This window comes from Rhinolophus hipposideros (assembly GCF_964194185.1).
Source record: "Rhinolophus hipposideros genome assembly, chromosome: 2".
NCBI lineage: Eukaryota > Metazoa > Chordata > Mammalia > Chiroptera > Rhinolophidae > Rhinolophus > Rhinolophus hipposideros.
The window spans coordinates 40,585,499-40,608,178 of record NC_138048.1 but is presented as its reverse complement, the minus strand read 5'-3'; the positions used below and the strand labels follow the sequence as shown (position 1 = coordinate 40,608,178).

Genomic DNA, 22,680 nt, shown 5'->3' with positions numbered 1-22,680 from the left:
TTAAGTTCATCCACTGAGTTTTTATTTTTGATTTTGTATTTTTTTTATTTCTAGAGTTCCCATTTGTTTTTTTAAATAGTGTTTTATATCTCTGCTGTGATATCCTAATGTTTTATTTAATGCTGTTGTATATTTCAAGTACTTGAGCATAATTTAAATCTTTAAGATCTTTGTCTACTAATTCTCATATTTAGATGATTTCGTTGTCCTTTTGAGATTATGAATTTTATCTTGAACATTGTGAATAATATGTGTAGAGGCTCTAGTTATCTGTCATGTTTCTTGGGAGAGTATTGGTTAATTGATTATTTAATTATTTTTGGCAGACAAATAACTTGGTTTAACATAAACTGCAAACTTTCTCTTCATTGCATTGGGTAGAAACTCAAATTCCAGACCAGCTCTTTTAGTCCTACGTTTAGCTATTTGGATTCTGCCCTAAATATATTAAGGTCAGGGGTCAACTAGAGTTCTTACACAAAGTTTGTGGCTTCTTCTCTTTGGCTCTTTTCCAAAATTTACCTTCCTACTTTTCAGTGGTTTATGTTTCCCCAAACTTTGTCTTTTTGTTCTTTAAATTCCTAAGACAGCAGGTTTTCTATTAGAGTTTAAGTGTTTTACCCGGTGCAGACTTGGTCCTGCTCAAAGGGCAAAACTTTTAAAAATGGGAAATTCACACAGGGACATTTCCTTTTTCTAGTTGTTGTTTCCCTTCTGTATATATGTGCTCTTTATTGCTATCTAGTGCATTCAGATAGTTGTTATTAATATTTTGTCTAGAGATTATAGTTGGTATCTATAGAAGTGTTGGTCTTTTAGAAGTTACATGGCCATGCATAAAAGCAGAACCTGAGATAGTCTTTTAAATGTATGATTTTGTTGTTGTTCAGTAATTAGAGTTTAACTGACATTTTCTTAAGCATGTGGGGAAATACAATCTTTGGAAAATAATTTGCCTATATGAAGTCTGATAATTAACTCCATGAACTGTTTGCAATGATGTTGTTAACCTTTTTTGATATCAGAGGGATTATTCATTATGAATTTGTACCAACTGGACAAACAGTTAAGCAGGTATACTATTTAGAAGTGCTGAAAAGGCTGAGTGAATAAGTTACACGACCTGAACTATTAGCCAACAATTTATGGCTTTTGCGTCACAACAATGCACCAGCTCACATGGCACTGTCTGTGAGGGAGTTTTTAGCCAGTAAACAAATCACTGTATTGGAACACCTCCCTACTCACCTGATCTGGCCCCCAATGCCTTCATTCTTTACCTGAAGGTAAAGGCAATATTGGAAGGAAGACATTTTGATGACATTCAGGACATGAATGGTAATATGACAACAGGTCTGATGGCTATTCCAGAAAAAAAGTCCCAAAATCGCTTTGAAAGGTAGACTAGATGCTGGCATCAGTGCATAGCTTCCCAAGGGGAGTATTTTGAAGGTGACCATAGTGATATTCAGCAATGATGTATGTAGCACTTTTTCTAGGGGTGAACTTAATTGTCCAACCTCGTATAGTGATACTTTAAAGAATAGGACCGCTCAAGTATAGGACAGACTCAGAAAAATTGTGTTAACTGCTCACTCTTTTTTAAAGTTTAAATTTCATATGTTATTTTATCATAATTTATCACCCAAAAGCGCTTTTTGTATCTTGGAGTGATGTCAACAATCCATATTCTGAAATCCTTCTTCTTTCTGTCATCCTTTACATTTGTATTTGTCACTGTAATTTTCCAGGTAGGATAAATAGAGAATCAATGGGTAATTTGAAGTCCCCTGTGTTCTCCTAATCTGCCCAGCTGTGTTTTTCTTTTTTGAGAGCATATTTTTCCCGTTTTTAAAAAACTTTCTCTTTTATTTCTTTAAATAACTTCAACAAATTTATTTTACAACCTACATTCAATAATTCCTATATCTCAATATATGTCTTATTTTTCTTTTTAGGAATAAGAAAGGGCAGCCAATAAAAGGTACATTATCTCATTTTGTGGTTGCTTGTTTCTTTCTGTATTTTATAATTTTGGAATGTGAGTCATGATTATGAGGCTTTGAGTCTGAGAATTGGTTTGATTATAGAGACTTGGTGAAGGATCACGATTTTTCAATATGGCAACTGACCTCTGCTTTCATTCACTGCTCTGGACTAAGTGTTTGTATCCCCCCAAAATTCTTATGTTGAAACTCTAATCCCAATGTGATGGTATTTGAAGGTGGAGCCTTTGGGAGGCAATTAGGTCATAAGGATGGAACCCTCATCCATCCGGGATTAATACCGGTATGAAAAGAGACACAGAGAGCTTGCTGTCTCTCTGTCTTTCTCCCAATCCCTCTGCTCCTCCCATATGAGGATACAGTGAGGAGGCAACTGTCTACAAGGCAGGAAATGGGCTTTTACCAGATGCGGGCTCTTCCAGTGCGTTGATCTTAGACTTCCCAGCCTCCAGAACTGTGAGAAATACATGTTTGTTGTTTAACCAAGTGTATGATATTTTCATTGTAGCAGACAAAACTGACTAAGAAACTCACTTACCCTTGAAGCGGTTTTATAAGGCAAACTATACCCTCTTTGATTGCCCTTCTGTATTGCCCCTAAGAATACTAAGGTTTATTTCAGTTTTTCCAAAAGTACTTCAATCAGTCTTGTTTGTCATAATGGCCTTGCTACTGTTTGTGTTAGTTATATCCACCTTGAATATAAAATAAATTTTTAGGCCAATTTCACTTGTAAATGTAGATGCAAAGATTCTATATGTAATATTAGCACATCGAATCTACAGTGTATTCAAAAAATTAAACCAATGGCCAAGTAAGAGTTTTAGAAATGAAAAATAGTTGATAGGTGATATGAGGTAATTTATTAATATACTTTACCTCATTACTAGATTAAAGGAGAAAAATAATCTCATAAACAGTTCATTATATATTATAAAGGTATTTGATAAAATTCATCATCAACTCATGACTTTAAAAGAATCTTAAAAAAAGAATCTTAGTAAAAGTAGGATAAAAGATACATTCATAATGTGATAAAAATTTCCCTATCAAACCAATAACCTCATTATGGTTAATGGTTAGATACTGAAAGCATTTATTTCCACTAAAGTCAGGAAGTGTGACTGTTTCACCTAGCACATACCTCTATTTTACCTAGCACATTTATCTGCCATTACTATTTTTATACATAATTTTAGACCTTAGACAAAGAAATGAAATAAAACACACACACACACACACACACACACACACACACACACACACACACACACACAGATTTTGGTACCAAGAAGTGAGATACTACTGTAACAAACAACTAAAAATGTGGATACAGTTTTGGAACTGAAGGCTAGAGGAGTTTTGAGGTGCAGGCTAGAAAAAGTCTAGATTGTCATGAAGGGTGTAGACTGTCATGTAGAAGTATGGGTGTTAAAGAAAATCCTGATGAAAGTTCAGGAAGAAAAGAGGGGAGGTGGAGAGAAAACCTCTATCTTCTAGAGAATACATAAATAAATTGGTAGAAATATGGGTGAGGTGTCTGATGGAAATGAAGAACATTGTTATTAGAAACTGAAAGGAAAGTGATTCTTGTTACAAAGTGGCAAAGAACTCAGCTGAATTTTATGGAAAACAGAACTTGTGAAAGATGAAATTGGGTACTTAGTTGAGATTTTTCAGCAAAATGTTGAAGGTGAAACCTGGGTCCCCTGGCTTACTGTGAGAAAATGTGAGAGAAGAGAGATGTGAGAAAAGAGAGATGAATATATGAAAAGAAAGATGCAATGAAGAAGAAACCAGAACTTCACAGCATTCTAGGGTTTTTTCTTTGGGAAAATTTTTACTGTCCATGTTGCAAAACAATGAGAAAATGTATGTTGAAGAGAACACCAAAGCTATGGGTGGATCATCACTGATAAACAGATTATAGGATTATATGAGCAGAAATTATATGACTAATTTGAACTGAAGGGGACAGAGATGGGACTGAATGAAGGAAAGACTTAAATTTTCCAGGACTGGACAATAAACAACTTTGCTCTACATGTCTTTTATCCTTCTGGTGCTAGTGGGTTACCTGGGGCATGTTCTCATGATGAAAACAGCACAGAAGGTCAAGCCCAACTACGCAACCTCATTTCAAGTCTTTCCTTCTGTTGGGTCCACTAACAGCCACCGGCCAAAGCAAGTTGCTGGCTAAGCTCAAGACCAAAGGGGTGGGAAAATATTCCCAGCCTCAAGTGAGAGGCAGTGCAAAGTCACATGGCAAAGGATGTGGATAAAGGAAGGAGTAAACAGTTTGGGACAATACAATCTATCTTCTTGGTCAATTATTCACATGCCTCCCACATGTCAAGTATGCTCAGCTCTTCCTCAAGACATCTCCAAATTTTATCTAATCACAGCATTAGTGTCAAAGTTAAGAACCTTGAGATCTATTTAGATACAAAAAGTACTCCTCTTGATCCAGCAACCAGAAAAATAAATAGACAAGTTATCTGTCTCCTCACACATCCTACAATACAATGGTAGAACAAAGGTGTGGGAAATAATATGCACTATACAGCAGCCACCAGTTGACAGCAATTCTGAAATCCCACTAAGCATATGTTTGCAAAATTTCTGACCTTGTACATAAAGTTTCTTCTTTGTTGAGCTCCCTGGTTCATTGTTCTTCATAGCCCTAGGCTCTGACTATTAGGAAGTTCTTTCTTTTCCATCTTCATTTGTGGCTACTTCTTAAGAGAGCATTGTGGCCAAACTGCATTCTCAGTCTGCTCCTTGCCTTTGTGAGCTAAGGAGCCTTTTTATTTTCATTTGGTCCAGGCTAGTGGGATGTTTGCCTGTATAGCTTTCTGTAAAATTTTGGGTGTTTTCTATATTTGATTCTAGTCAGCTGCATATCTCAAGACCCATACTTATGATTTTTTTTTTCCTGAATCATACCTTTCTTTCTCTCTACTTAATTATAGGTACCACATCAGTTTTGGCACTTCAAGATTTTACGGTACCAATTCTTAATTTTCTAGGAGGGTTTTGTCTAGCTTAAAATGTCTAGTATTTGTCACCTTATTCTTCCGGATAGCATGTTCTTGATTGGATTTATACCCCCAACCTATATGTTAATAGCTATGTCCTTGATTTGATCTTTGTCCCCAAGCTGTAACTTAATTTGAGAATCTTTTATTAACAGGATGACATAGAGAAGAAAAATAGTTTCATTTTCCAACCCAGAAAGTCCTGGTATTTCTGAGCTTTAAATATTCCATCTCAATTCTGAGGCCATCTCTTCTGACTTGATCTCTTTTCAGTATTCTTCTCAGAAACCACCTTGTCCAAGACCACTTTCTATGTTCCACGTTATTACAGGCAAGCGTGATATGCCAGTGATAGCTACCTATAGGAAACAAACTACCTTTTGAAAAGGCTTTTACACTGGTTTCCTTGTCACTTATCACCTGGTCCCAAAACCAATGCCACATATTATCATGTTTTTAGTATTAGGTTGGTGCAAAAGTAATTGCGGTTTTTGCGATTATTTTCAACCTTTTAAACTGTAATCACTTTTGCATCAACTTAATACAATAATATTCCATTTTTAGTAGCCTATTATCCCAACAATGATGCATAACAAATCACCCCCTCTCCTAATTTAGTGACAGATAATACTAAACATTTATTCTTATGTTCCTAGGTCTGTGGTTTGGCTGGGGCAGCTCTGATTCAGGCTGCAGGTCTGCAGGTCAGTTGGGGTTCAACTGATCTGGTCTGTAATTTGTTGAGGCTTAACTCAGGCTAAGAGTTCAGGCAGGGCCTGCTCCATGTATTGTTTCTTCTGGGTGGGCTATCTACGCTATATCCTTCTCCTGCAACAGTGATGTTTCCTAATGTCAAAGCCAAGAATTGGCCCACATTGTCACTTCTGCCTAAATTTCATTGGGCCAAGCAAATTACAGGGTTAAGACCAGCATCATTGGGATGGAGAAACATACTCTGCTTCCAGTTGTGATTTGCAGGGACTGAAAATCACAAGGCGAAGGATGTTCATACAGGGAGTGGTGAGGAATTAGGAACATTAGGGAAACCTACCAGAAGGGATATAAAAAGTTGAATTATTTGTGGGTAGGAAAAATAAAATTTAAAAGAATCATTTGTCATTTAGTAAAATCTAAATTCAAATTCTACTGGGAATTTAACTGGACAAAATCTATATTTAATATCAAAGAATAAAATGATCATATTAAAGTATATTCTAACTTTAATGCTAGTGTCAGAATGTTGTTGGACATAAAATAGAGTAGACAGTTCAGAGTCAGATAATTTTATAGACAAATTTAGTGTATATTAAAAATGGCATTTAAAATAATGGGAAAATGATGGACTGCTTAGTAAGTAGTATTAATTCAACTGGTTAATGAGCCAAGAAACAATTAAGTTAGATGTCTATAGCACACTTTCACTGGATTAGAGTCCATTCTGCTCCAGCCACACTCATTTTTATTTATTTATTTATTTTTTTTACTATTTCTTGAACACAGCAAACCTGGGCCTTCTCCAAGGCACTTTACATCTGCCTGGAACATTTTACCCCAGATATTCCTACGGCTAGCTCCCTTACTTCCTGCAAGTCTTTTCAAAAGCCACCCTATTTAAAATAGTAATCCTCAACTGCTATGAGAGCCATCTTCTAAGATAGCCCCCATATTCTTCACCATGTAGTCATACCATTGGATAGTCCCATTTCATATCGTATTAGGGTTGGTCTCTGTGACCAGTAGTATACTTAGAAGTGATGGTATGCCACATCCGTGATTAGGTTATTAAAGACATTTCAGCTTCTATCTTCATTTCTATTTTTCTTGGATCATCTTCTCTGGGGAAGCCAGCAGCTATGTCATAAGCAGCCCAATGGGAGGCCCCCATGGTGAGGACTGAGGAACTGAAGTCAATAGCCAGGAGGAACTGAAGCCTTCTGCCAACAGTTACAGGAGTTAGATTACTGGCAACCCTCCAGCCCATTGAAGTCTTCCGACAACTGCAATCCTGCTGGCTGAGATCTTGACTACAATCTCATGAGAAGAAACCTTGTGCCAGAACCACTCAGCTAGGTTGTTTCTAGATTCTTGGTCTCAGAAACTGTGTAAGATAATAAATTGTTGTTTTAAGCTGCTCCATTTTTGGGTGATTTGTTATGTAGCAGTAGATAATTAATATCGATTTTGGTACGTAGGGATGGGAAATTGTCACTACAAAAATATGAAATATGGGAATGGCTTCGGAACCAGGGAGCAGCTGAAAGGACTTTAAGAGAGTGTTAGTAAAAGCCTAAATCTCCTTGAACATTCTAGTCTGTTAGTAGAAATTTGGAGTTTAGGAGGTGGCTCGTGAGGGCTTAAAGGAAAGTGAGAAAATCTTACTGGAAACTGGAGGATCCTTGTTATAGAGTGGAAGAAAGCTGGCAACACCATAAAGGTAGAAAATAGACCTAATGAGCTGGGTGTTCTAGTAGGGAGATTTTTGGCTCCAGGGTTGAAGATTGGTTCTACTTGCTGCCTACAGTAAAATGCATGAGAAAAAAGCCATATTAAAGGAACGACTGTTAAAAAGGAGGAAGACATTGCTGGTTTTGAAGATTCCTAGCCCGGCAAACGGTGTTAAAAGTAAACAATGGCTTCTCAGCAAAGGTTAAATCCAGGACACTCTCAGGAAAGCATGACTTAAAGCCAAAGATGTGAGTGCAAAATTCTTTGCAGGACCTCAGAAAGATAAAAGGAATTTACCAACAGTACTGCGGGGACATAGCCAGGAGTGTAGTTTCCAGGCTCTCGGCCTCACATAGAAAGGTGCTGGCTCAGGTAGTAAAATGGCCATCAACTATGATCAGATGGCCATCAGCTGTGGCTAGTTGGCCGTCAGTTGTAACCAGTGAGCCATTGGCTACTAATATAACTGTCGTGGCTATGCTAGCAGAAAAATGGGGGCTAGCAAGAAGATGGTGGCTGAGCTAGCAAGAGCAGATTGCAGAGAGGTGGACGCCACTAGCGAGAATATAGTGGTATGACTCCCCCATCTATGGCTGCGTGGGTGTTCCTTTTTGGCCTCACTATATCCTGCGTTCTTATGTGGGGAGTGGGACCAGAGACCCCGTATGACACCCTGCATGACAGTACCCTTCAATCAGACAAGTGGGCTTCTACAGAGTTTAAGGGTACGCTGCACAAATCTTCCCAATGAAACAATAAGGCTTCTGGAAAGCTGAAGGGCATTGTCATCTCAGCCGAAGCCAAAGGCAGAGGAAGAGTTATCCCTAAAACAGTAGTGGGTATGACTATTTTTTAATTAAGTGGACCCCAATAAAATTCACGGGGTAGCCAGAATTTCTAGAAGAATTATATCAGCGGAAAGGCCACCAATTTGTGCTGAAAGTCACAAAAAGAGTACAAAATAAAAACAGAATTGTGGGGTCCTTTAATTCTATTGGCACAAAGCAGGCTAAGAAAACTACTCAGGTGCAAACATGTTGCCTTGCATAAGAAAGGAAGGGATGACTCAAAGGACAGAACTAAGAGTCCAGTAGAGGAAGTAAGAGTCATGGAGAATAACTTTTGGGCCGGGGTGGGGCTGAGTACTAGTCAAGAAACTCTACACATGGATTTTTGGACTTCTACAGATAAGTGAATCTGTGTGCTTCTTGTTCCCCACCGCCTCCCCATTAAGTATAATAAAACAAACCACCTATGCTATGATTTCATGATTTCTAATGTTAAAAATATGACATCGGAATTTCCTAGGAACTTGAACTGTGCTGCAAACGCGAAATTACTGTCAGTTTGACTCCCCAGGACCAGGCAATTATCCTCAGGCACTGGAAATACAATGGTGGTGTGTTATTGGCCATATTTTAAAAACTACACTTGAATGTTGCAAAGAGCATTGAGAAATATTATCAGAGATAAATGAAATCAAAAAGTAGTTTAGAAATCCATCTTCTGCTAGTTCTCAAATTGAACAACTTCCCTCCCAGTGATTCAGTATGACATGCTTGTGTTCTTAGTAGTACTCCTAAGTTAATTCTCAGTGAGAATTCTTGTCATGTATTCTGGGCCCATATTTGGTCCAAACATCCAGATGACAGAATAACAGAACAATTGTTGCCATTCCTGAAGACCTACCATTGTAAATAAGAAGAAACAAAGAGAAAGAAAAGAAGCACTTTAGTTAAAACTTGACCTGCGGCTCAAATGATCCCTAGGATATAAATGACTTGGAAATGGACTGCAAGCAGAGTAATCACTCTTATGGATAAAAAATAATCATTAATTCTAAAATTATATTTTATTTTCCTTCTTTAAAAACAGTAATTAAAGCCTTATAAGTTAATAGTTTCAATGAGTGTTAAATATCCACTTTGTTACAGAAAGCTCCATTACAATCTTATGGGACCACTGTTAACACATGTTGTCTGTTGTTAACTGAAATGTCACCTATCCTCCTTTTGTAAGTTTTCTCAGAAATTGTAACCAAAAAGACTCCTGGAAAAGTTGTGCCTGGATAGAGCCAACTTAATGTAAAAATAAACAAACAAAGCAAGTATATTTGAATGGTACAAAGAAGGACTGTAGTACATGATTTGGGTACCCCACTTAGATGTTTTTTTTATCAGGCAGATGCACTCATCTCCCAACTGCTGAGAATGTTGGTTATTAAAAGTTCACAAGTGCCACCCTTCTCTGGTGAATTGTCCTCAGCTGAATTGGAATTGCCTCACCCGAAAAAATACACACTGCCCAACCCTCACTTGTTCCAGCAGTTGACAGCCAGTATCTGAGTGATACAGAGGTATAAAAAGATAACCCCTTTCCTTGAGGTAAAACCTACTCTGAGATATATTTTATGTTCCAAAGTTCCAAGAGAGAACAGCCTGAAACTAGTCTCCAACTGAATCCACATCCTTGCTTAGCTTTCTTCCCTTGTTCTATCTTGCTTCTCTCACTTCCACACTTCTAAGAGTAATAAACCTCGGTAAACCAATTGCACAAGACCATATTTCTATGCTACTTGTACTACGACAATTTGCTTTTTGACTAGTAAAACTATTTCCATCTTTTTCTGTAGGATTCTAGGTATAGCAATTTGCTTAGGAAATTCTTCTACACTAAGATTATAAAATATCTCCCAATATTTTATCTAATGTTTCTATAGTTTTCTTTATATGTTTTGCTACTTAATCTATCTGGAATTTATTTTGATTATGATATGACAGGATCTTTCTCCCTTCCATCCTTCCTTCCTTCCTTCCTTCCTTCCTTCCTTCCTTCCTTCCTTCCTTCCTTCCTTCCTTCCTTCCCTCCCTCCCTCCCTCCCTCCCTCCCTCCCTCCCTCCCTCCCTCCTTCCTTCCTTCCTTCCTTCCTTCCTTCCTTCCTTCCTTCCTTCCTTCTTTCCTTCTTTACTTTCTTTCTCCCTTCCTATGTATTTATTTTATTGTGGATAGTCAATTATCCCAATATCATTCATTCAATTTCTATTCTTTCAGATTTTATCTTTGAACTAAACTAAAAAATACAACACATTACGAGAGTGAATATCCAAAATATATAGTGAACTTCTACAACTCTATAGCAAAATAACAAATAACCCAATTTTAAAAAGTGGGCAAAGGACCTGAGTAGACATATTTCCAAAGAAGACATACAGATGGTCAACAGGTACATGAAAAGGTGCTAGATCACTAATCATCAGGTAAATGCTAATCAAAATTACAAGATATCACCTTACATGTTTTAAGATGGCTATTATCACACAAAAAAAGAAATATTAACCAGAATGTGGAGTAAAGTGAACCCTGGTACACTGTTGGTGGGAATTTAAATAGATAGAGTCACTATGGAAAACAGCATGATAATTTCTTTAAAAATTAATATTCAGAAATCCCACTTCTGGATATTTATCCAAAGAAAGTGAAATCAGGATCTCAAAGAGATACCTGCACTCCCATGTTCACTGCAGCATTATTTACAGTAGCCAAGATATGGAAACAACCTGAATATCCACTGATGGATGAACAGATACATAATATGTGGTATATTCATACAATGAAATGTTACCCAGCCTTTAAAAAGAAAGAAATTCTGCTATTTGCAACAACATGGATGGACCTGGGGGACATTAGGCTAAATGTAATAAATCTTTCACAGAAAGACACATACTGTATGGTCTCACTTTTTTATGGAATCTAAAATAGTCAAAGTCATAAAGGCAGAGAGTAGAATGGTGATTGCGGGGCTGGGGGAAGGGGAAGTGGGGAGGTGATGGTAAAAGGGTACAAAATTTCAATTATGTAGGGTAGATAAGTTTTGGAGATTTATTCCTAGTGCCTATAGCCTGCAATACTTTATTGTATACTTAAAATTTGCTAAAAGAGTAGATCTTATGTTAAGTATCTTACCACAGACACACACACAAAACAACAACAACAACAAAATAATAATAATAAAAGGAGGCAGGAGAAAACTTCGGGTTGTGATGTATATGTCTTTGGTCTTGGTGGTGACAGTTTCATGAATGTATATGTATCCCGAAGCTCATTGAGTTGTATACTTTGAATATACAGTAGTACCTCAGTTTTCAAACATCTCTGTTGACGAACATTTTGGTTTAAGAACGCAATAAATTTTATGGATCTATGGTATCATTAGATAGTAAAATTCACGGTAAATTTGCAGTTTTAGGGGTTGATTTTAAAGGTCTGAAATGGATTAATCCATTTTGCATTACTTTCTATGGAGAAATTGTGCCTCAGTTTTCGAACGTTTCAGAACTCAAACGGACTTCTGGAACGAATTACGTTAGAAAACCGAGGTACCACTGTATACGGTTTTTTATATGTCAATTAAACTTCAATGAAGTGGTTAAAAACTTTTCAAAATTATTGATCCCTTAATATGAATTAAGTCAGGGGCACTGTAGTAGTTTACTAGGGCTGCTGAAACAAAGGACCACAAACCGAGTGGCTTAGGCAACAGAAATTTATTGTCTCAGGGCTCTGGAGGCCAGACACCCAAGATCAAGGTGTTGGCAGGGCCATGCTCCCTCTGAAGGTGCTCAGACAGGATCTGTTTCAAACTTTCTCCTAGCTTCTGTTATTCCTTGGCTTGTGGTACCATAACTCCAATTTCACATGGTCGTCTCCCTGTGTGCATGTCTGTGTCTAAATTTCCTCTTTTTGTAATGGCACTAGTTATATTGGATTACAGGCTCACTCTACTCCAGTGTGACCTCATCTTAATTAATTACATCTGCAACAATGCTCTTCTAAATAAACTCACATTCTGTGGTACTGGGAGTTAGGACTTCAACATATAAACTTGTGGGGGACATAACTCAACATATAACAGGCATCATGCTATACTAAAAGTCATTTTATTCTTCACTAGGACATACATACACACTTCCAGTTTCACTTAAGAATTTTCTGGATGAATTCATAAGAATTATCAATTTTATTAAATTCAATGCTTGAATACACCATATTTTAAATATTCTATGTGATGAAACTGGAAATCCTTTTATTATAATATTGTTACATACCAAAGAATGATTGTTGTCTTGAGGAAAAGTACTTGTATGGTTGTTTAAGTTGCAATCTGAACTAACTTCAATTTTCTTTTTAGGCCCAGAATGGGTAAAATATTCATTAATAGAAAGAAGGGTTTTATGTGGTTTTAAATAAGACCTTGTAGAAGTGATTGACACAAATAAATGTTTATCATTTTCCTTGTGTTTAGTTAACACTTCCCTGTTGTTCCTTAATCTTTTTCTGACATAAAAGCTTTGTTAGCTAAAAGCCCAGGCAGCAGTGCCTGCAGCACCTGAGGCCAGAGCGTCTGCCTCACTGTCATTTTTCCCAGGAAAGACCTATCCTAAACCACCTTTGGAGAATTCCATTAGAGATGAAGTTTAGCTGGGGCTTCTTAAGTGTTTACTTCCCAGTTTCTCTACTTCAGAAGATTTGTATTTATTCCTGCTCAATTATATATTTTATGTTTTGTCCTAGAGCATGAAAATAAAAAAATCTAAAAGTCAATTTAAATTTGATGAGATATCACAAAAAGAAACCAGTTGAAATCAGCCTTTGAGTTCAACATCTAGCTCAACTGCTCCTGCTACTCTGATACCTTTGTGTTTATGCAAATTAATGTGAGAGTTTGCAAGGCCTGTTTTGAACACACACACATATATATATATATATAATATGCAAAATATATATGCAAAATACATGCAAATTACATATGATTAATTATATAATTAACTTATATATAAAATATGTAAATTATATATATATGAGTGACCCTAGGCATTTATGACAGTAGGTAGCAAGCTTGCTATCTACTGTCATAAATGCTTAGGGTCAGTCATCTACTTTCCTCTTTGCCCTAGTGAGATTTTATTTGCAAATGAGAAACAACCCTTCTTCTTATGCTAAAGAGGAAGATGACTCAGCAAAAAGCAAATAACCATGCTGTGCAGTTTTTTTACACCCCTTCCAGTCTTTGGATGGAGCTTTCATCCTAGCTTCTTGTTTCCTCTGCCCACTTGAGACGCTAATCAATGTGGCAATGGCCACAGTCACAACAAACACTGCCTTCAAGTCAGCGTATAGCTGACTTCCCATCCGTTTCTTTCTTGCCAGCAATTAGTGGGGAAGTTGTATTGCATGTCTGAAATGATTGTTGACTAAATGGTCAGGAATTATTTCTAGCAGTATGCACATTTTTGATGAAATTATAAGTTGATTCCAAATATGGAGCTATTAGGGTCACCAGAGACAGAGCTGAATATAACCTTACATGTTAGGGTTCCAGTGTCTCAAGTTTCTCAATTCTCTTTTGCCTGCACTTCATGTTAGAATGGATTAGTGGTGGTAAGAGTAACAGTGCTTGATAAAACCCTAACATCTTCTAGGGCCACTGTAAACTAGAACCTTATCTTCACTGATACATACAGTAATCCTATAAAGTGTTCTTTTATTTAAAGGAAAAACTTCTTATGTAAAATGGCAGGTGATTTGGGCTATTATTTTCATTTTTAACAAAATTTTAAGAAAATGAATGCATACTATTTGGAGGATATAAGCAGGATAGTGTAATTATTGAAGCAAACAACTGCAAAATCTCATTGTATTTACATGACATTTTAATTCTCGCTCATTTCATATTCCAATGCATGTTGCTGAGGTGAGGGGAGGGGGCAGGAGTGGTTTTGCTCTAAGCTAGCATTTTATCCTATGGCTCTGCCTTTCTAGAGTATCTCCCATTGAACTGGTGAAAGGGAAAGAGAGAAGGAGAGAGATAGAGAGAGAGAGAGTGACAGAGAGAGAGAGAGAGAGAGAGAGAGAGAGAGAGAGAGAGAGAGGAAAATTTTATATGGGAGGTTTTAATGAATCAGGCCTGGAGTAGTAATCACTCCTGCTCACAATCCTTTGGCTAGTACTTGTCATATGGCCACAATAACTTCTATGGAAATTGGAAAACGTAGTGTAGCTGCTTTGGAAGAAATAGAGTCAGGTTTTGGGTAAATTTAGTCAGTTTCTGCCTGTAGTAAAGAATAGGCAAATGCTAAGATTAATACCTATTTCATTAGTAATTGAACACAAGTCGACAAATAATTAAATTAGTAAATAATGTCATATATAACTTATATTAGCTCTTTTCTCTCTTTTCTTTTTATTATAATTTCCTAATGTTTAAAACAGAGCACAGAATGGGAAAAAGTCTAGAAATACAATTCTGTAATAGACTCAAAAATACCGTGGCACAGATCGCTAGTTGCCGGGCTCAGTGTTCATCTTCCCCTTTTCCTCGTGATAGATGATTATATTTATGATTCCAAATCTCACCCCTTCCTTCATCCATGTAATTTGTCAGTGACTTTAGAGTTTTTCCCATAAAGAGAGTGCATATTTCTCCACCCCATATAACTTACTTTGGCCAATCAGATGAGGCACAGGTGGCAGCGTACCAGTTTTGAGCATAAGTCTCAGAAGTCCTGTGTGTTTCCACATGCTATTCCATGGGAACCATGCCTGGCTAGTCTGCTGGAGGATGAAAAACACATAGAGCAGAGCTAACTCATCCCAGTCCCACACCCATCTCACTGTTGAAGCCAGCCTAGACAATGCAATAGTCAGCCATCTCCCAGACATGTGAGGAAGGTCACTGAGATCACAAGAGCTGCCTACCTGACACATGAGCACTGTAAGCCCTGCCTCTGACTGGGCTTCTAGACATTTGAGCAATTATTGCCACAGAGGTTTTATGGTTGGTTGTTATAAAGCACTACTGTGGCATTATATCTCTGACACATTGCTTAATAACGTAACTCCAATTTTATTTAGTGTGGGGATATATTTAGCCAAAAGACATTTCTCAGTTTCCCTTGCAGTTGAGTATGACCACCCATAAAAGTTTTCTCAAATGAGATGCAAACATCAATCTTGTATGATATTTTTAAGAAAGCCCTTTAAAGAGAAAGGAGAGGTCCTCTTTGGCTTTTCCTCTTTATCTCCTGGACTGCAACATTGGTGTGATGACTGGAGGTCCAGCAGCCAGCTTGGGTGAAGGGGGGATCTTGGGGGTAAAAGCTACTCACTAACTTTGTGGAAAAGAAAGATGGAAGGATCCTGCGCCCTGACGACCATGGTGATGACTAGGTGAACCTTAGACTACTTACGTAGAGACTTCTTTTGTGTGAAAGCAAATGAACTATTTTGTTCACGCCATTATCATTTTAGGGCTTACTCCATATGCAGCTGAACTTAACCTGATTAATACAAATTTCTAGTTTGCCAATATCCAGGCCTGATGTCAATCTTGCAACAGCAGGTTATGCTCTGTTCATGTACATTTTCACAACCTCTTTTCATTCTTCCTCTAGAGATAATGAAACACATGACTTCAGAACACAGGTATCCGAAGTACGAGAGCCATTCTCTATGACAGCTCCAGAAGAATTGATTGTTATGTAGACTCAAGGGAGGCTGTTGGCTTGTAGTAGGAAAGGGCTTGGGAACCTGGGGTGTGCAAATATTTTCTAATAGTCATCCAATCCCTAGACGTGGAAAACATGTCTGCATTGTAGAATTGGGAAGATAAAGATATTGTTGTGGGCTCTTAGAGAGGATGTGAGTAGGGGAAAGAAAGGAACTGAAATCTATGGGACCTTACTGTGTTAATCCCTTTCCAGTGAAAGACTTCATCACCCCTGGAAGAGTTTAATCGGAATTCATGCTCCTCTGTTGCATTTTCACTGCCATTTTCTGGGTGATGTTAGATGGGAAGTTTCTGGGTGATGTTAGTAGCTACAGCGACTCCCCCTTAACCTCCTATGCTTGCATAAAGATAAAAAAACATATTTTTTCTTTTCAGAACACGTATATGCATACACACGCAAACACACAGCCATGCAAATTAATTGTCCTAAATTGAGGGAAATTGGGAGCAACTTTTAACAAAACACAATTGAGAGCCACTAGATGGTGCTTCAACTTAATTCTTTGAAAATTTTAGAAGCAAGCCAAAAATCTATTAACTTCAGACAGTCATCCTGTATTTTTTCCTTTCATTTTCCGTACAATTGCCCTTCCATTTACTAATTCTTGAGATCTTCTTGGGTAGTTTTGGAGCAGTAACAGAGAAAGGGGAAACGTTTTAAATTAAAATTCAGGAGAAGAAATATTTTTTCAGTTCCCAAACTTAAACTATACAATCCCTGTTACTTAATTTTAGTAGAAACGTTTTATTTACCAAATGAGACAAAGGTGGATATTAATAGTCTCATTTCAGGGAAAGGGGAAATGTGAGGATTTCTTAGTGGTTAAACAAAGCTTAGTACTCCTGAATTTCTTAAACTGGACAGTTGAGATCACCAGATCACTCACAAGCCAATAGCTGCTTGTTAGTATTAATGGCAGATGGTTGGAGCTACAAATAAAATAACTGGCCTTCTCTCCTTCCTGGGTCTGACCCCGTATCTCCTCCCCCATCATCTTTTGGAGGCATACATGATTTTCTAAAGCTGGAAGAAAGCTACAGATAAACTAGTCCAACTTCCTCATTTTACAAAAGAGGAAACTGAGACTCTCAGAGTTAAGTGACAACTGTGTGTCATGTGTTATTAAGAAGCCAGCTGAAGTGTGAACTTGCTTTGTGTGCTGATGAGAGTATAAAGTAAGCTTTACAGTTTGTTTTGTTTGGAGTGAGACTTGCAATTCAAGAGGGAGTTTATGGGAGTCTTCATAAGAAACACAAGAAATGGAAAAGTAAAACAACATATGGAAAGTTCATTAGATTAATTACTTCTTCAAGGAAGAATTGGCTATTATTGTTGTTAAAAATGAATTGAGTGTGACCACATACCATGGGCATCACAGGCCTAACTTTGGCATGTGACATACATCTAACCTTTAAAAATACAAATGCAATAGAGAGATTTTTTAAAAAATGCATTTAAATCTTATTTCAGTCCTTTCTACAATCTGGAAGCAAGAGAAAAGGCAGAAAGGGAAAAATTTATCTGTGTAGGGAAATACACCAAAAGTTTAGACACGAAAGGTAGGCCCTGAGTTGTAGAATGCATTGGGAATACCAAAATGAGGGAACTAAAATGATTAACATAGAAAAAAAAATATTTTCTCTGGGCTCCAGAAACAGAAGTTTTTGGGGCCCTTGAGGAATCAGGTAAAAGAAGAAATAGATTAGGACTTAATTACAAAGAGAGAGTTGGTTGGTTATAAATTCTCTATGATGGGATAGTGAAGGAAGAAGGAAGTTTGCCACATTCTGCGGAAAACAGTACAAAGAGGGCAGCAGTTGGCAGGACTGGTGATGAGAAACCAAGGATGACCAAGAATTGTTCTGGGATTCAAAGTTTAGGGTGAGACACGATGATAAGAAGCCAGCAGGGAAGGCAAGCACTCCATCAGGCAGCTTCAGAAGGCTGGGAGGGTGAAGAACGTCCCCAAACTACACTGGCCACAGCTTCAGTTATTTTATTTGGATATTAAGGAAAACACTTTTCTAGAAGGCTGGAACTCTTAAGAACCATTGGGAATCGCAAAAATAATTGGGACAAGAAGTTCACAGTCTACCTGTAGAGTTATTACTTGAACTCTGAACATTTAAATATATGATGTCTTGGTAGCAGAGAGAAAAACTCCACAGTTTTTGAAGACTCTAGATCTAGAGTCTAACATTTATCTGCCTACTTTCCTGTGGCTTCTAGCTTGTAATTTTCTGGACTAAAAAAAAGAAACAGGGAACCAAATAGAAATACTCAGAAATTCTTAAATTCTTAGAGAGTTTTCTCCTCTTCTTAGGAACCTGCAAGCTCTCTCCATTGCTAAACACCCACAACAGGTCAGAAAAATGGTCCAGCAGATCTGCCCAATGACTGTGTGTAACCAGGCCTAGTGAGAGTCAGGGCCCACCCACTGTGTTTAGATGGGAAGCAGCACTCTCTGTTATTTTTTCTCTTGGATGTGTGTCCAGCTGCACGTCCTGGGAAAAAAGCTAAGCATTTTCTCTCAGTACTAGTCCATATGTCTACACTGAGAGCTGCAGTTCCGTCCCTCACCAGCTTCCCACATGTACCCAGACAGAATATACAACAGAAGTGGTGTCCAGGGGCCAAGAGGGGTCCCAGTTTACATTGTGGTGGGCAGAATGACAGTGTATTTCTGAATTCCTAGGGGTTAGCAGGGTGCCTGGCACTTCTGTGGGTTGAACGGATGAATGGACAGATAATGGTAAAAAAACACAAACAGGGTCTAAAGGGTTAGGGTCTCAGGTGATTTTTTAAAATTTCTTATGCCTATGGCACTCATATTGATATATTCTGAGTAAATTCATTCATTCATTAAATATTTATCAATTCCTTGGTATATGTCAGCTATAATACTAAACTGAAAATGAATGTCAAATAAAATGTGAATCAAATATTAAATAAAATGTAATCCTTGGAGATTTCACAATGAGGAAGATAGACATATAAGCAGATCATTAAAATCCAGTATTGGAGCCATACAGAGGTATATACACAGTGCTAAAAATCCAAGGAAACAATACCCAATTCTGACTGAGCATGTCGGTTACATGTCACGAAAAACACTGGGTGAATGAGGAGGGCTTCAGCTCCAAGAAAGGGAAAGTAGGGCTTGATTAATAAGGATATTTATTATCTTATATAAGAAGGCATCTAGAAGTAGGGTCAATCTCAAGTCTGGTTATTTCAATGGCTCTGCAATGCCTGGAAGGACCTGAATTTTTTCCTTGTCTGCTATCCTCAGCGTTTGCTTCATCCTCAGGCTGGAAGTAAGAAGGTGGTGGCCACTACAAGGCCATCTAGCATGTCCAGAGGAAGAGAGCTGAAAATCTCTTCTTCGAAACCCATCTTACTAGAGAGGATCAAGATTCTCCCAAACGCTTCCTTTCTTGTCTGATTCTCCAACGCCACAGAACAATTCTGTATCCATTCTCTGGCAAAGGGACTAAGATTATGTGTATGTTGATTAGGCCTTCCATGGAGCTGGGCTAAAGTAAGAACCTTTCACCAGCAGATATCCTGGTGAGAAAGGAGTGGAGACCTAAACAGAATTGGGGCTTTGTTTAAAAAGAAGAACTGGAGAATGCATGCAAAACCTTGATTAAGGAGATGAGTTTTAAAAGATGCGTAGGAATGCTGTATGTGGACAAGGGCAGGAAAGAAAGTCATGCTAGGAAGAAAGGCAGCATGGGTAAGGGCAGGGAGATGTGACAGAGTGTGTCTCTTTCAGGTTGGTGGGGAAACTGTCGATATCATCTCCTTACACAAGTCCTACATTTCATGAAGTCATCTGAGGACAGAAGACTGCTCTTCTATGAAGAATGCCAGGAGAGTTGCAACTCTTGATGAATTTATAACATTTTCTGAACAGAATGTTCAAATCTTCTGACTGATTCACCCAACACTAATTTTAAGATCCAATAAGGAGCCAAGGACATTGGTTTATACACAGTGGAGAACAAAAGAAAGGCCAGCGGAGTTCAGGCTGGAGTGACAGTGGGTCTGCTGGATGATGTCACTCATCTCTGCAAGGCGCGCCTTGGTTTCTGAGCTGGGTAAATAAAACTGACAGAGGTGAGACACATCTCCTTATTCTGGATTCCCATCATAAAATATGGAAATAATTCCTGCTCTTAACCCAGTTGAAGACAGGATTTTTGAGGATAATCTTTATATATTAATAGATGTCCTTGGGAAAGGTGCTATAGAATCACAGAATCTTGTTATTCATCCCATCTGCTATCAAATGCTCTTTGGGAACATATTGGTACATTGAAAAAAATTGACAATGTGTTCTTCCATAAAATTCTCTCCTATCTAAGACACAGAGATCCCACACATGGCACTACAAATTCCTAATTCTAGTTGTGTCCTCTCTACTCTTAAAGTTCCCACACATTGAGAAGAGAGGTCCTCAGAGGTATGGTAATCACCAGAGGAAAGAAATGACCATCTCTGCACAGGTAGAGGGAAGCCATGGGACTAATCAAGAGAATTTGCAAATTTAGCAAGAAGGAGAGAAAAAACATACAGGCTCAAAATCAGAAAAAAAATTAAATAAGGTACATTAAGACAAGAATTTGAAGTTCCACCAAATGGTAAGACTCTTGGGAGAAGAATAATGACTTGCCTTCCTAATTGCTGTTATGACTTGCTTGTTAATAAGAATGTGAACGTGATGGGAAAGTAAAGTTGCGTATGATTATGAGGTGAATCATTTACTCTTGCTCCTTAGCATAATGAAAATGCTTGAGTACATCACATCTTTTCAGTTTCTCTGTTATCTTTATGAAAACAGAGAGCAAGAGACCTATCGCGCAGGGTAGATTGTGGCTCACACAAGAGTTTTGCTGCTTCTGAAGGGCATCTTGTCTACTGTGCCACTTCCTGGGGTTTCATGAGGGCTATGGAACCAGGAGAGGAAGCAGGTCTCCTCCTTGGTGGGTGCTGTCTGGAAAAGACATGCTATTGGAAAGACTAATTTTATATTTTGCTTCTGACCTTGGAATGAACATCAGCATTTTTGCAGACTTGAGTGATGCTCTGTGGGAGATGGGAGCTAGACCAGGTTATGTATTTTGTGTCTGACTGTAAGAGTTTACGGTTTCTTTACAATTTTTGCACTCCCAATTTAAGGCTTTTGGCCAGAGGACATCATCTGCGACATAACACCTTTTAAAAACTCTCCCACAGACTTCTTATATTCTGTGTAATGGAAAATCACAACACAACACCATTTACAAGACGTTGAAAGCCAAGGAGTGGCCCAAGATGTCAGCTCCAAGAAACTACAGTTAAATGTCTTGGGACTAGAAAGAATGATTAAACAACCCGCATTCCAGCAAGAAGCATCTGTCTTTTTTCATTCTCTCCAAAGCAACATAAAATGTGCAGAGGAAGGCAGCCATTTCTCTGCGGGCTAAGGAGGTCAGCTGTTTGTAACATTTTCCACCATTCCTTACAACTAAAACCCACATCCCATTACTTTCCAACTGCCTATCAAAGGAGGGTGTTTGCTGATGCAGCCCAAGGAAGCCTAATCTTTATCCATGGTAACCCATGGCAGGCCCGGCATCCTGGAGGATGATAAAACGGCAGAGCCTACGGAGGACCTGGATGTGAAACCATATCTCTATGCCAAACTCACTTGGGTATTTAACATTTTTATTTTTTTATTTTTACTTTTTTTCAGATTTCTATCCAGAACATGCTTTCCTTGGCCACCTCCCCAGAGGACTGTGAAGTCATAGTGCATAAACTATCCAACTCTTACCTCTGCAGGATGGTAAAACAGACTTGAGACTTGCAGATTGCAGCTGTTCTCAGGCAAGGGCTCTGGCCAGCGGAAACCAGCAGATCCGCTGGCACTGCACACGCACACACGGGAGGGCTGTGGAATACTCCATCTTCAGGCTGTCATCAAGCTTGAGGGCGAGGCTATCTCTGTTCATGCAATCTCTCCAAATCATTACTTAACTCCTCATAGTCAATGGTGTCTTTCTTTTCCTTAACGACTACTTTTCAAGGAGACTAGGAAGTGTGGAATTTATCACAGTATTCCTTATTTATGGGTAGGATAGTTCCACCTTACCTTTACAATCTGGTCTTCCTCTGTTTACTCCTCTTATTCCTACCCACATATCCCCCACTATGTAGCTTTGCCAGAAGTTTCTCCTCAGCCCTTCCTGGATGCATTTTCAGTCTGGCTTATGCTGTTCCTCCTGTGATGAAGACCTTTACTCTCATCCTGGGCTTTTGAAATGCTGTCCTCTCTCCAGTGCTATTGCAACTGTGAAACTTTTCCAGGTTCCTGGTTCTGAGCGAGGCATTGCTCCACTGTAGTACTTCTTTTTATAGTACTTTGTGGATTATTAAGACCCTTGGCTTTATAGGTGTTGGTATACATGTGTCCCCAATGCTCCATTATGAGACCCAAGAGGGCAGATGTCAGGTCTCAATTATTTTTATATCTTCCCAACTATCTAGCACAGTGTCTTACACATAGCGAGTACTCAATAAATGTATGCTGAATTTGAATTTCAAAACTCAAAATAACAAAGATATGGTCATTAGAGG

General features: G+C 38.2%; 1 long non-coding RNA gene across 1 annotated transcript in view; it reads right to left on the bottom strand.

Moving 5' to 3' along the window:
• LOC308507469 overlaps positions 1–22,397 on the bottom strand; it is a 48,428-nt gene extending 26,031 nt beyond the window's left edge. The window contains exon 1 of the long non-coding RNA XR_013994885.1: positions 21,878–22,397. This is a non-coding gene — a long non-coding RNA (uncharacterized lncRNA). The remainder of the gene's footprint in view (positions 1–21,877) is intronic.
• Between the last annotated feature and the right edge of the window lie 283 nt (positions 22,398–22,680).